Here is a 15,093-nt window from a genome sequence, read left to right as displayed (position 1 = left end):
TTCCAGTTCCTCCTGGGTGAAGGCAGGGGCCCTATCTCTTACAGGACGTGGCATAATGGCTACCAGCAACAGAACACAGCAGCACGCGCAGTGGAGGTCTTGCTTGCATGAGTGTCAGGGGTCAAGTGAGCTATGCAACACAAAATGGTGGTCAAGGCCACTGCGTACATGACCATCACTGCCGGCGATGATCATCATTGGCCCCAGTCTCCCACAGGCAATAATCTTATCCAATGAGGAGTAGCACAGCGGTTGTGACCGCCTACCGCCATGATGACTAATGCCAGCAAAATTAGTTCACTTCCATCTATCCTATGCTTGTAGGACATGTTGCTAGTGTATTGTAGGTGAATGATAAGTGTGTCATGTATGAATTATAGTGATATGTGCATACATACTCTGTGTTCAGACATCAAAGCAAGCTTCACACATGTGACATTCAGGGATTGTCAAGTGTGTGTAATGATAACTATGAGAAGACATGTGCAGTCACTTGCTGTGTCATAAATGGCCTTCCCAAATATGTGTGTTACCAAGCTACATGTATATGTATAGTGAGACATGCACCAGTGCACTGGCCCCTAGTCAACCTTGCTACTCTGGAAGAGAGCCACATCATTCAGACCTATCATCTGAACTGTCAGACCATCATGGAACTGTGTAGACAGTTGTACCGGATCTCTTGCCAGCCATCCGTAATCCCTATGTCATCCCTCCCACAGTACAGGTCTTATCTGCTCTACACTTCCTTGCCTCAGGTTCGTTCCAGTTGACTTTTGACTTGGCAGTAGGGATGTCACAGCCTATGTTCAGTATAGTGTTGAACTATGTACAGTGTGCTTTACTGAAACACCTGGACAGCTACAGCAGGTTCTCCCAACATGCAGATTTGGCCACTGTTAAATCTAACTTCTAGGCTATGGCACATGTCCCTCATGTGAATGGTGCTATAGATGGCACCCACATTGCTTTGGTTCCTCCCAGGGTGAATGAACAAGTGTTCAGTGTAGGAAGTACCCTCATTTTGGCGGTTTGTTTTCATGTCGTGCATCCTCCAAGGACTGCCTGTCTTCAGCCTGCACCAGAAGAATGAAGGAATCTCCCTTGAAATGAAGGAGTCACTTCCCTGTTTCACAGGCACCCCCACACAAGACAGTACCCCCGTGCATCTTGTGTTTTGCAGATGCCAAGGCTTGTTGGCATCCTTCCATGAAGTTCTTCGTGCACCATGCAGCTCCAGCCCCCAGCACTCTATCCAGCGATGCACAGCTTCCTGAGTGGTTCTCCGGAGGCATAGGATCCCTTTGTGTAGTGCTGCGTGGGCCTCCTTTCATACCTTCTTTGTCCCCATGCTGTGGGACTCCTGTGTGCTCCGCCTGGTCTTCTGAGAGCTCTCTGAGTTGCTGAGAGCACCTTTGTCTCCCCCTCCTGGATAGAGGCCACCAGGTCCCTCCTGGTCCCGGGCAGTGCCATTTTCTGCTAGCCGCGTGCTTTGCGTGTGCCAAGGCTTGTTGGAGGAATCCAGCGACGCAAACCAGACTGCAATCATCCATCCCACGTGGGGCAACATCTGCACCAACCAGGAAGCCGCATCCGTCTTCGGGTGCAGTACTGACTGTTCTTCTTCACCAGTGGTTCTTCTTTTGCACCTTCATATGGGTTAGCAGGGGCTCCTGTTCTCTCTGGACTCTTCAGTGCTTCTTGGACTTGGTCCCCCTTCTTCCACAGGTCTTCAGGTCCAGGAATCCATTGTTGGTGTCTTGCAGTCTCTTCTGGTTCTTGCATTATCTTCTTTCTCGTGCTCTTGTGTGTTCTAGGAAAGTTACTGTGATTTACTCCTGCTTTCCTGGGCTCTGTGGTGGGTTCTATTACTTAGCTTTGGAGTTTTCTAAAAACTCTCAGTGCCCCTCTACACACTACACTTGCTTAGGTAGAAAACTGACTTTTGCATTCCACTTTCTTAGTACATGGTTTGGGTTCCCCCTAGGCCCATTTCTAACTATTGTGATTTTCACTATTTTCACTGTTTTCTAACTGTTTTTACAGCTATTCCTACATTCTAGTGTATATACTGTGTATATTACTTACATCCTAAGGGAGTGTAGTCTCTAAGGGATTTTTGGCAACTATGTCACCAGAATAAGGTACCTTTATTTTTGTAACACTGAGTATTTTCTTTCATGTGTGTGAGTACTGTGTGACTACAGTGGTATTGAATGAGCTTTGCATGTCTCCTAGTTGGGCATTGGCTGTTCATCCACACTACCCCTAGAGAGCCTGGTTTCTAGACACTGTCTATATTTCACTAATAAGGGATAACTGGACCCGGTATAAGGTTTAAGTACCTTAGATACACACTACAAACCAGGCCAGCCTCCTACATTCAGGAACAGGAAAAGCTTTTACTCCATCAATGCCCAGGTGGTATGTCTCGCTGACCAGTACATCTCACAAGTGATGGCCAAGTTTCCTGGATTTGTGCATGACTCCTATATCCTGAGGAACAGCAATGTGCCACACATGATGGCACAACTACAGAGAGAGAGGGCCTGGTTCATTGGTATGCTTCCAAAGGTATGTGAGCAACTGTTATGACACCTCTCTTCACATTATACCCTTTGTCACTTCCGGAAATGTGATAGGTCCTTTGTGCACACAGGTGACTCTGGCTATCCTAACCTTCTACGGCTGCTGACATCAGATGGTGAAAACCATTTCAATGTGGCCCGTTGCAGGACGAGGCGTGTCATCAGAGCAGTTGTCCCAGCTGTTGGTAGTACAGGTCCAGTATACAAGGACCCTGGGAAAATGGAGAGATGACAGTGGACAGTCAAAAGGCTGTGTCAGTGGCACACAAGGGAGAATGTTCAGGAGAGTCTCACTTCCTGGCAGTGGTCTTGTCTTGGTATCAGCTCCTGCAGGATGTCTGGATGGATGACCTCGTTTGGTGGGGGGGTCCTCAGTTACAGAGGGAGGGGTGCTAGTGGCCTGTGGGTCCTCTGGCAGGGCCTCCATTCCACTATCTGAGGTGGAAGAGGATGGCACAAATGGAATGTGGCAAGTGGAAGGGGCCTGCTGGTGGGAGGCGGTCACATGCTGGATGGATGTGTTTTTATTTAGCACCACTGCAATGGTGCCCATGGTGGCATTGAGAGCCTGACAACTTATGCATGGCCTCCTGGTGATATTCCCTCTGCAGCCTCTGGTTCTCCTGCAAGGTGGAGAGTATCTGGCCCATTTTGTCCTGGGATTGCTGGTATGATCCCAGGACTTGGGACATGGCCTCCTGGCCAGTCCTTTCCCCTGGGGGCCCCGTCCATTTGCCCAATGGTTTCCTCGCAATGGCCCTGGCACAGTGTGCCCACTCCCAGCTAACCCAGGACCATTATCGTCTTCGGTGTGAGGGGTAGACTCAGGTCCCTGTACTGTGGGGCGCACTGCTATTTGAACAGTCCTTTGGACACAGGTTTTGGGATGAGGAGTTGCCTATGTTGTTGTCACCACAGGGGTGGAGGGCTTAGATGTGGGCAGTGTGAGGCTGGTGATGGTGGACTGACCAGATGTCCCAGTTGGACCAAGTAAGTCGTCAATGCCCAGACATCCAGAGCTGTAGTCCTCACTGGTTGCCTTCATCTTGGGAGGGCTGTTCGTCTCTGGCATCCTCTGCATTGTGGCAGTGGCAGGGGTACCTGTGGAAGGAGAGGCGGAGAGTTACATTGTGAAGGTGTTTTTGTTTGTATCATTGTATGATGCACACAGTGGCTTGACTTGCTTCCTGAGATGGCAATGACATATGCGGCACTGCAGACATTGTTAGTGGGTGATGGATTGTGGAATTGGTACCATGCTCCATGGAGGGTTGTGGATTGTGGATAACATAGCTGTCATTGTCTTGTAGTGGAATGCACTCAAAGCATTTATTTTTTGTAGCTGTTGCGATGGTTTTAGCTGCAGGTGTTCCACTGTGAAGTGGGACTTGCAGCTTTTCATGTGTGAGGACTCATGCATTGAGGGAGTTATAGTGCTTGCCATTGTGAGTGCTATCAGTGCAATCGGGGTGGACTCTGTGGGGATGGTGGCAGTGGGGTGGTGTGGCATGCAGGGGAGGAGTATTAGGTGATTGGATGGTGTGAGGAAGTGTGAGGTGGGTTACATTAGGGAGTGACAGGGTAGTGGGGACGCATGCTGTACAGGAGTTATTGGTGGCAGGGGAGTGTTAGTGACTTACCGGACTCCAGTCCTCCGGTTATTCCAGTCAGTACCTCTCGATGCAGTATGTCCAAGAACTTCTCCCACAATGTCAACTCTGGGGCAGGAGGTGGGGGCCCACCGCCAGTCTTGTCGATGGCAATGTGGTGTCATGATCCCATGGTACGCACCTTCCCCCGTAGGTCGTTCCACCTTTTCCTGATATCTTCCCTAGTGCGTGGATGGTTTCCCACTGAATTGACCCTATCGACAATCCTCCGCCATAACTCAGTTTTCCTGGCAATGGGTGTGTGCTGGACCTGTGCTCCGAACAACTCTAACTCTAGCCTGACGATTTCATCCACCATGACCCTCAACTCTTTGTCTGTGAATCGTGTGTGCTTTTGGGGGACATGGTGGGAGTGAAGTGGATTGTAGGGGGGTCGTTGTGCACATGAGTGATGTGTTTGGTGCTTGATGGGGTATGTGGGCTGTTTTGGTTGGTGTGATGGTGGGTTGTGTTGTTTGTGTGCAGTTGTGCTGTGTGTGTATGCCAATGGGGTATATGTGCTATATATTGGTTATGGCAGTATCTCCGGGTCTGTGTTTTATTGTAGTGTGTGTGGGTGTGTCCGATATCTGTATGTGTCTCAGGTGTGGGGTGTTCATACTGTCCAATGTGGCTTTGGGTACTTCTGGAGGTGTATTTTTGAGCGCGGTGGGTCACACCGCCAATGGTTTACCACCTTGGAAAGACCGCTGAGCTGATTTGTGGGTCATTATATAGTAGGTGGTATGTTGCAGGCGTGGCGGTGCTGGTGGTGCGACCGCCTCTCGCCCGCCCTCTGCCGGCCTGACGGTGTCAGATTTTTGACTGTTTTTGGACAAACTTCTGTCTGTGACTCATAATACAGCGGTTATCAGACCGCCAACACTGGCGGTCTTTTGGCGGGCGCCACCACAGAGGTCTTCAGAAAACATCACCAAAGTCGTAATGAGAGCCTAAGTGCTTTAGTTTGAATGATTGTCCCTCAAACGTGTTTGAACACAACATTTGAAACTAGTGTGGGTAGAAAAGCTGGTTCACTTGCTATGGACCTCTGCTATGGGGCAGCATCTAGCTTTGCCATACAGAAAGATTTTGACCTCCGAAGGTAAAAATGTTGCCCCAGTTTTACTGCTCACCCTTACTATCACTCTATCACAAATCAGGCGTCTTCCACAGAATTTGACCATGTGTAGTCAGCAACCTGCAACCCACCACACTCCATCTATAGTACAAAAAGCCCCCTGGCCTACAGCCTATGGAGCAAACACAAGAGTGGAACAATGACAGGTCCTGTCCTGAGTATTGCTGCCAATAAAAAAACACCTGAAAATATGCAGTGATTTTAGGGAGAATTAGGATTTATAATTGGAGAGACTATTTGTTAACCCTTCAGTTGAAGGAGACAAGCTTTCTGATGTCACTTAATACGGCAGTGATGAAGGCAATGTTATAATATTTACAATTCTATTAGGTTGATGGCTCATAAACTGTTACTCTAACTCTTCTGACTATCCTTAATAATCTATAGATGTGGACAGAATATGTGAATAATTGCATCAACATTCATGTATAATTTAGCATGATTATGCACATTTAAAATAACCTGTGCTTTTGTAGTGTAAACAATAACAAACTAGCACATTAAATACATATTTCCCAATTCCACTATACGCTCATCATCAGCCTCGGAAAGATGAAAACCTGAGTCACCCAACTGGGATTCGAATCTGTGACCATAATGTCATATTCACGTCTCTCCTAAGCAATCCAACACATATTCAGGACCCAAATACATACCCATGCACATCATATGAATTTGGTACACATCTTTCACATTAATTACATTATTCAACTTGATACAATGAAACATATCTCAACGCCTATGCTTAGCTTACTTCTCCTTTAGTTCTGTTTTTATATAGCCCGAATGCGGTGAAAATCCTCAGACCACTGAGGCTCCAGATGTGATAAATAGTGCATCTGCTGAAATCTGAAACCCAAGTGATTGCAATTTGACAGTTGCAAAAATTATTGCGTATACTGAGTTAAATCTTGAAAAATGGAAATACTATGCAGCTTGTAGTGTCTACTGCACCAAAATACTTATGCTCCAGTATTTTCTAGGCATTTTTCCTAAAATACATTTTCTTAGGTTTGCCCTGCTAAAATTTACCTGTGGAAAATTGTGAGGGGATTGTTAGCAGCAAAACCCAGAAGTTATGTCGGAATTTAATGGGCCGTATAAAATGAGAGCCCAAGAGAGTAAATAAAAAACACCAATAAGGTACACATATTCTGAAATAGCCTCCACATTTGTATTCACTCTTTTTGAGGGTAAAATTCTCTTCCTAGCTAGAGAACTTTACGAGTTTCCCTAAACCTCTCTTAATTACATCTCAGTGGACACATAACTTCAGAAGCTGCATTTTACACCCTCACAGTCATGTGTGGGTTGGTCTACTATTCAATGATTTCTGATAAAATCACTGTCAAGTGTCATGCACCTACCCAGTGAGATAAGTGAGACAGTACACAGCAAATGATAACTTCATGAAAGCAATTATCAGCCGTGAAGTCAAAGATGAATTTTGCTACATCACTAGTCCAGAGTACTTTGAAATTATTTATGTGGGATATTTGATCAGTGTGGTACAAGTCCCAGTAAAAGTGGAGAAATGCCTGCACGCTAAAACACTAGATTCAGCATTAAATTTAGGGCATTGCAAGCATATTTTATTATAAGGTACTAAGAATCTTTAGACACAATTCAGGGAATGTTAAAAGCATTTCACTCAGTGCCTATACTCCACCTGCATCACACTAGTAGCTTATACTTAACACAGAAGAATCACTACAGATCTGCAGGTACACATTGCCTATGCAGTAGGGACTGCCAGGAATTACCTGGTGACCTTCTGCATATGCACAACATAGCTCTGGAGAACCGATTTAAGTTTCAGAGGCGCAGGGTCTGGCACAAGAGCCTAGGTCTCCTTGAACACTGTGACCAATTGGTACCACAGGTGATCACCTTCCGCTGTATGGGTATAGCCCCACAGCACTAGCAGGCCCCCAGGGATTCTGATTGTACATTTGTGGTAGGACAGAGAGTTCTTCATGGTCTAGAGTGGTCATGCTGCCAGACAAAAGCCACCCCTCTGATTACTCATACTACTGCAGAATCAATTGGATTGCTGTTGCAATCCTTTGCCTGTGTGGCAATGTATGAAGGAATGGCATGGATTCCTCGGGCCCCTGGTGAACCTGGGAGAATTGAGATTCACCATGGTAGTCCTTTACCACTATTTTGATGCCTTCACTAGCCCAGCTGTAAATTGCGAACCAGGAGGCAGTCCAAGATAAGTGTATTGGAGTGGAAACTGTAGGAGGCAATGCTTCTATCCAAGTTTCTCACCTTGACTGTACCTTCAATCTGATACATGGTACATTCCATCTCACATCTGAATGTTCCAAGCTATATGTAAGCATTAGACAAAACTGATAAAGCTTTGCTAGAAAGAAATAAAAACTTAACATACTTGCTTGCCTAATACAAGTGATCTATGTAGGATTCAAGATCTGAAAGTTTCTTTCTAGTATTGGGGAACAAAGTCATTTCTTTGTTCTCAGATACAATATGTGAAAGGCATGACTGAGATTTCTGTGATCGAAGCATAGACAAGTATATAATGTTTTGCAAATGCACTAAAGAAGCAATACTTCCATTTGCCCTCCATACACTTCTAGTGCAAACTTCAGTAGCAACATCAGTTCTGTTTGGTGGTAAAGTATCACCCTCTTGATTTCATAGTGGTTAACAGCAAATAAAATCATACACTCTAGAAATCCTTACCGTAAATAATCTTAAAGAAATAGGATCAGATGAATATTTCAAATATTCCTCTCAAATATACAAATGTTTAGCAGCAAGCACTATTTGTGAAAGTAAGAATGCAAACAAAAGCAAATGAGGAGAGCTGAATATGTCCTCCTTTTCTATATTTCCCATGCCAAGACCTATACCAAAGTGATAAGTGTACCTTATTGTAGCAAATATATTGAGGGACATGAGGAATTGGTTGGAAAATCAGGAATACCTACTTCAAAAAAGGAGGTATTACCAAGGAGGAAGGAGGAGCTTGGGGAGGGATAAGGAGGAGTTTAGGGTGGGACATGCTTAAACCCATGCAAAAAATAACACCATTGCTATTTACAAACTGCACTTTTAAAGTTAGTACAACCAAGAAATCAAAATCCATAAAACAGTTGTAAATGTACTTCAGCCCAGCCGTAGAGTAAGTCTAGCAATGTATATGGATACTCACTCTAAGGTATTGCAACACAATCCCATTGAAAATAATGGAGGCAGGGACACACATCGGAAGGTATGTTAAGTTAATTAAATTATTCTGACTTTTATTTAAAATATTATATGGATATATTTTTTGTCAGTGTTAAAAACATATATTAAAATAAATTAGTTTATCTAGTGTAAAAAATGAATAATCAATTTATTTAATATATTTAAATTTCATTTTTAAATTTGTTATTAAATGATTGAAAATTAATTTAAAACTTTTAAACAAATAATTACTTTTGGTAAATATTAATTTCATAGCAATACACTAATGAATGTGGGATTTTTTTAACATTTAGTTTAATAATATTTACAACATAAAAGTAATGAATTCTAATTACTTAAATATTTTTTTTAAGATTTCATTGATAAGGCAAGGTACTGTAACACTTTATTTTATTAGACTTAGGTTATTAATATTTGTTTACATTCATTTACTTAAATTAATACGTTATTAATTTTCCTTGTTCTTAACCATATGGAGAACTCTACCCCAATGCCGGAGAAATCTCCCTCCATGTAAAAAGTCAGTAGCATTACACTTGTGAATTTACTCTCAGATGTCTTCAACCTCTGGTTTCATGGAATGGAGGCATGTAAGTTTACACTTAGGTGTGAATCTACATTCAGAAATAGTGAATAGCATAAAGTGCAGACTTACATCTAAGTGCAAAGCTTTATTTACACATGAGTAAACATACAAGTGTAAATTTTCCTTTGTGAATTGGGCTCATTGTGTTTTAAGGTTTTTCAAATAACTTTTATGAGTATTTGACCGCCGTCTCCTATTTTTTCACTGAGTAGCGATCAAGATTGAAAAGATTCCCGTGTAGAGAAAATTTGATGAGTCACTTCTTGAATGTGGCTCAGCTTGAATTCTCTATTTGTATCCCCTGGCATAACTTCTTCCCTCCATTGGATTCTCCTCGAAGAGGCAGCAGCTGCCAACATCCCACTTACAATTAGACTGCTCAATACTGTAGTGAAGTTTATGAAAGGTTGGAAAATTTGGATTGGGCTTAGATTCCTTTGCTGTTCTACCTCCTTCTACATTCAAGACCAAAGGCATGATTATGAGTACAGTGGTCCAAAGACTGCCGTACTGACTTTGGCGGTGCGACCGCCATGTTCTGTGGCTGTCCAACCTCCACCAATTTGGACGGTGGCAGTTGAATCCGTCACAGAACTGCTCCCACTGCCAACTCCTGACCCATGGCATCGGTCGGGAAAGCGGCGGAATATTGAGGCAGCAGTGGTACCGCCGGCACTGGTATCACTGTCCACATTATGATCTGTCTTTCTACCAACCTTTTCATGGCGGGAACACCACCATGAAAAGGTCAGCAGAAAGGCAGTAAAGGGGCCACATGGGTGCTTTGCACCAATATTGCTCACGTCATGGGCAGTGCATTGGCTCCACTGCCAGCACAGTCAGTATGCGCACTATCTGCCATGGCAACAGTGAGCACACCGACTGTGCTGGCGGTGCAGTCAATGCAGCTGGCATTGGCCTCGGCTCTCCCTTAAAGCCAAAGCCAATGCTGCCGCACTAACTGCGCCTCCAGCCCTGCGAGAATATCATAATGCGGCAGTCAGGAAGCTGCCAGCTTGGAGGCATTCTCCCGGCCGCCGCATTGGAGGTATGACGATCTGACCACCAGGGTCGTAATTAGGCCCCAAGTCACTTGCACTGCTTTTAACTAGGCCGTTCCTTTAGTTCTCAGTCTGCCACTTGTCTTTGAATCTTCAGTTCCCACCCTCTGCAACCAAAGAACGAAACCACCAGTTGTCTCTCTTCGTATTTCTGGAATAAGTACATTGCTACAGTGCTTTTTGCAAGCTATGACATACTTTATCTTGTTTATCTTTTGTGGTGGTTTGACAGGGATGTTCGATTGCCCTGTTGCAGCCTGTGTTGTACTGTACTGTCTGTGAGAGAGAATATCATACTGTTTGCTATTTTGTACCGGTGATATACGTGAGGGAAGCTTGCACCGTGACATACCTATTCTGAGTGTGATATCAAAGCTTGGGAGACTTTTTCAAACTATGAAAACCAAAAATATTAATATTGTCAATGTTTTTTTATAGGTGACTTCCCTCGCCCTACACACAATTGTAATCTTTTTCAGTTTTCTTCCATGGTTGTTGACTTTTTTCTCTCGTTTATCTTTCCTTTTTTTTTTTTTTTTTTTAGTTTGTCTTCCCTAGAAATGCCTCGCACGTTATATTGAACGCTTATCTACCGAAAACCAAATGTACAATCACATTTTCCTGCTAATATCTTAAGTTACAACACAATTTTTCACTCAAGATTTGTAATCTTCCAAATTCCTACTGTTGTTTCTAAATTCAGTTGAGAGTAAGGCGAAAATTATTCAGCAAATAGGGATGTTATAAAAGACATTTGTTAAGAATCTTTGCGGTCAGGGCATTTCATATATAGACAGAACAATCCTTAAACGTCCCACATAATTAATGATTGATCATGGTCAATTGAACAGGATGACACAGAATGACCTGGAGTGTCAGAAAACAATTTAATCTCATTATTGATGTCAATGTGTGAAGTTCAATAGGTTAATGAAGAAATTGATTTTTCACCCATTTTTGATATATATGTCTTGCAGGTATACTTATGCTGTTCTCTTCAATAGATTTCGTGCCTGGTGGGTGACTAATGATCTAAAAACTGATTTCTTTTCAAGCCCCGACAAGTAACTGATTACAAAGATTATTTCTGCACATACTCTTGTTGCTGTTGAGTGATCATGGCGCAGTAACTAACAGAAATAATCAAACGAGTTTCACATATCTATTTCTACCAACAAAATAAGAGTTTGTAAATAACTAATAAGAGTTTGAGAGGTTCATCATTAACCAAGACATAGATGTCTATTGACCGCATTAGTACAGAAAATCACAACTGGCCAAGTCCATGTTAAAATAAATGGGTAATTGTCAGAAGTATTGAACACATAGGTAGTGGCAGTACTATTTGCAGCATATCTTTGCTCTTTGAAGCATACAGAAAGCATGGTTATCCAGACAGAACATACAGCAAACAAAAACGACGGGCCACCTGCAGCTAGTGTATTGGATTTAGAGCACTCTAATGACAGCACACCTCCACATCCAACACAGCAGTGCATGACAAGTATAGTACATGCCATATTTGCAACCTTTCAAAACAAGCACAAGCAAAGCCCCGAGGTCTGGCCTTAGCAAGCTGGTGTGATGGTTACATTGTGTTTTTAATTTGTATTGTAAACATATGCCACCAAAATATAAACATTGTCGATATGTGTTTACAATGAAAAAATTAATTTAAAAAACTTTCACAGACTTTTACTGGTGATGTTTTTAGACAACAAATCTTGTAGTTCTGCTTATTATTATTACTACTATTAGGAAGACCCGGTTTCACCACAATTTAACCACTACTCAAATCACTGACGTCTACAATGTCACTTAAACCCTTTGTAAAAAAATGTTTTGAAAATTATGAAGGAAGTTAAATGACCATCTAACTGGGCACCCAATAATGAGGGAAATAAATAATCAGTGATTTAGTTAATTTAGTAAATAAAATGTATAAAAACACTTTGAACCAGCTTTGTCAATGAAGAGAAAATAACTACTTTTAAGTGGTTATGAACAGTGTGCACAGGCTTTGTGCATCCTCTCAAAGGGAAAGACAGTATGGGTAAAATAGGCTGTTCCACTGTCCCATGCTGTATGCTGTGGCTGGTGGAAGCAAAATGAGATTGACAATTTAACAGACCAATGAATGAAGCCTGATGATCACAATCCCTCCAATATATCAATATTGCACAAAAATGTTTTTGAAAAACAGTAGTTGACCAGACAGAAAAGGCAGACCTAAAAACAATAGGCCATTAATGCATTCATTTAGATGACACAACCTGTCTATCGTTAGGTTGCTCTTCTGCTCTGCATTATAAACATTTTCACATTTGCATGAACACCCCGATGTTGGCAGAGAATGGGGAATAGTCCTGCCCCCTAGTTAAACTTATCTGCAGGCAGTGGACTCTCATACTTGGAGTGCTAGAAGGCACTAAAACTCCCATGACGAGTGGTTATGTATGGTCATAATTTGCCCGCACTACAGACAGAAATCGAATAGTATTAGGTTTGAATGGAAACATGTAAAATCTTAGACTACAGAAGTGTATTTGGTGCAGACATTGACAAATTAAAAAAATGTTGTACTTAAAAATATCTCACTGCAAAAAAAATTATCTGCACCTATTGCTCCTATCAATCCCCAGCCATTTCAGGGTTCGAGTTAGACAGTAATTAAAAAACAATATATGGAAGAGAGTCTGACTGAATTGAGGTATTAAATCCTGGTCAACATTTTTGTAGCAAGATTTTTTTTGTCAGTACAAGGTTTAGGATATTTACATATTGGAATTATTGGTTTTGCAAAAACTCTTTTTGCGCTTTGCACACTAAACGGTGAAGGGTTTAATGAAACAAGGACAGAACTGCAACTCTTTGAGGGACCTCTGAAAAAACCTTTGTAAACCCCATATTAGTAAGCATCAATAGCTCCCTATCCCACCATACATTAATGCTTTCATTGTACCACTTTGACCTCTCAAATTAAAGATTACACTTTTTGACATTTTCAGGCCCTGCTCCAGCATATTTGTAAGAACATTAACATATAACTGGTGACAAAAGAAATTTCAGGCCCTAGAATATATTTTTCCCATAATATCACCTTTACCTTGGGTGTTATGTTTCTAAAGTGCGCTGATTTGGGGTCAACTGACATTTGAAGTAAGCGTAATTCTACTATTTAGTTTTTACCTATCTCCAAAAAATGTATAATTTGGTGTGCAAAATTCTTTATTTTCTGATCTGATTCCTGTGTTGACTTTGGGATTGAGCCTACATTTGTATCTGATCATTCATTTATCTCAATCTTTCTTTAAGAATCTGAGAAGCTCATGTTTAGGAAGCCTTTAAGGCAGCAATCCAAAATTAGATAATTGCCTACACATCTCAGGGACATGACAGCAGACTCTCATATTTTGAGCAGGAGATCAAATTATTCTCAAATATTCATTCATTGGACAAGGCAATTAATCCTAATTAATTTGTTCTGGCACTGTAGCAGGTTGTTTGTATGCTGGTAAGATAGAAGATAATACGCTCATTTCATGCAGTAACCTTGCCAAATATAGATTACAAAATCTTAGGTATAGCATTAGCAAATTGTACAACTCTTTGGATCACAACCTGGTGCACAAGGAGGAAAATGGGTTTTCACCAGTCATTTGCATTGCTGCTAATACCCAAGCCCATGTGGAGTAATTGGCAGTGGACCTTTCCCAAGAAGTGGAGATACCAGCATCAGTTTTGATTTTACTCACAAGGATATCTTTAAAAAATGAAAACTGGGAAATTTTGATTATTACTACTATGAAGAAAATGTTTTTTCACCCTAGCTCATCAGGTTGGAAGCATTCATCTTTTAGGATTCTTAAGACCGTATCATGCTCAATAATCATGAAATGAAGATATTGAAATTAAATTGATTAACATGAAAATGGAACAGATTAAAATTATACAGGCTAAATGTCAAGGATGTCCCTTGTTCCCTAAATGTTTCTGTTAAGATTTGGACAAAGTCTAATTTTATGATTAATCTTGGCTTTTTGGACAGTTAGGCCTTCCCCCATGTTAAATCAGAAAACAGTGGCAAGATGGGAGGAAAATGCATACGTCAGGGGATTAGTTTGTAAGATAGGGACATTATACCCTCAGCAATGTAGGAAGAATGTGGCCTTTCAAATGAGATGGGTTTTCACTACATGCAGATGGTAAGTTGTCTGAGAAATGTAGAGTGATAATCAATCTACCTGCAGATTTGATATAACATTTACAGAAGGAAACAGAAGTTCTCTCTCAGAGAAGGATACACTCTTGTTATTGGCAAGTATTACTCTGCTTCCATTCTTCCAAAGTTATAAATAAATTAGAAATCTGGATTTGTATGTCTAAGTGGGATGTTCAAATTGACAATAGGAGCAGTTACAGGGGAAAGCCTGAAATAAATGCAATAGTTCATCACACTGTAACTATGTTACAATCAGCAGAAATTTCATAAGATGAAAGGGGAACAGGATATACCAGAACAGACTTCATATTTTTCAGACAACACCAAAGCATGGATGATGTCTTTCTACATTACTTTTTCAATATCAAAAGCAACCAGACTATCCACCGGATTGAAACTCACATTGGGAGTGCAGGATTCCAACCATACGCAGCCAAACATATTAGTCATACTTTGTTCTTCAAAGTATAATATTAGAACATCAAGCAAATACACCTCCCCCCTGACTAAGGTGGCAAAAGTACTGGTCACAGAGGGGCAGCTCGGACTACTGGCTTCAGGCTCAGGGCATCCCTGTCTTCAACTGACAGCTGCTTAGGTTTTTTGTTTATCACAGCACAATAA

The 15,093-nt window shown here is 41.8% G+C and overlaps 1 protein-coding gene across 2 annotated transcripts in view; it reads right to left on the bottom strand.

Moving 5' to 3' along the window:
- The window catches only part of LRRC20 (leucine rich repeat containing 20), a 1,502,316-nt gene that overhangs the window by 196,558 nt on the left and 1,290,665 nt on the right, over window positions 1-15,093 (bottom strand). The gene's annotated exons all lie outside the window — the stretch shown is intronic.

The sequence above is a fragment of the Pleurodeles waltl genome, chromosome 6, assembly GCF_031143425.1.
Source record: "Pleurodeles waltl isolate 20211129_DDA chromosome 6, aPleWal1.hap1.20221129, whole genome shotgun sequence".
NCBI lineage: Eukaryota > Metazoa > Chordata > Amphibia > Caudata > Salamandridae > Pleurodeles > Pleurodeles waltl.
The sequence above is the reverse complement of the archived record's forward strand: the minus strand, read 5'-3'. Positions and strand labels throughout refer to the sequence as shown.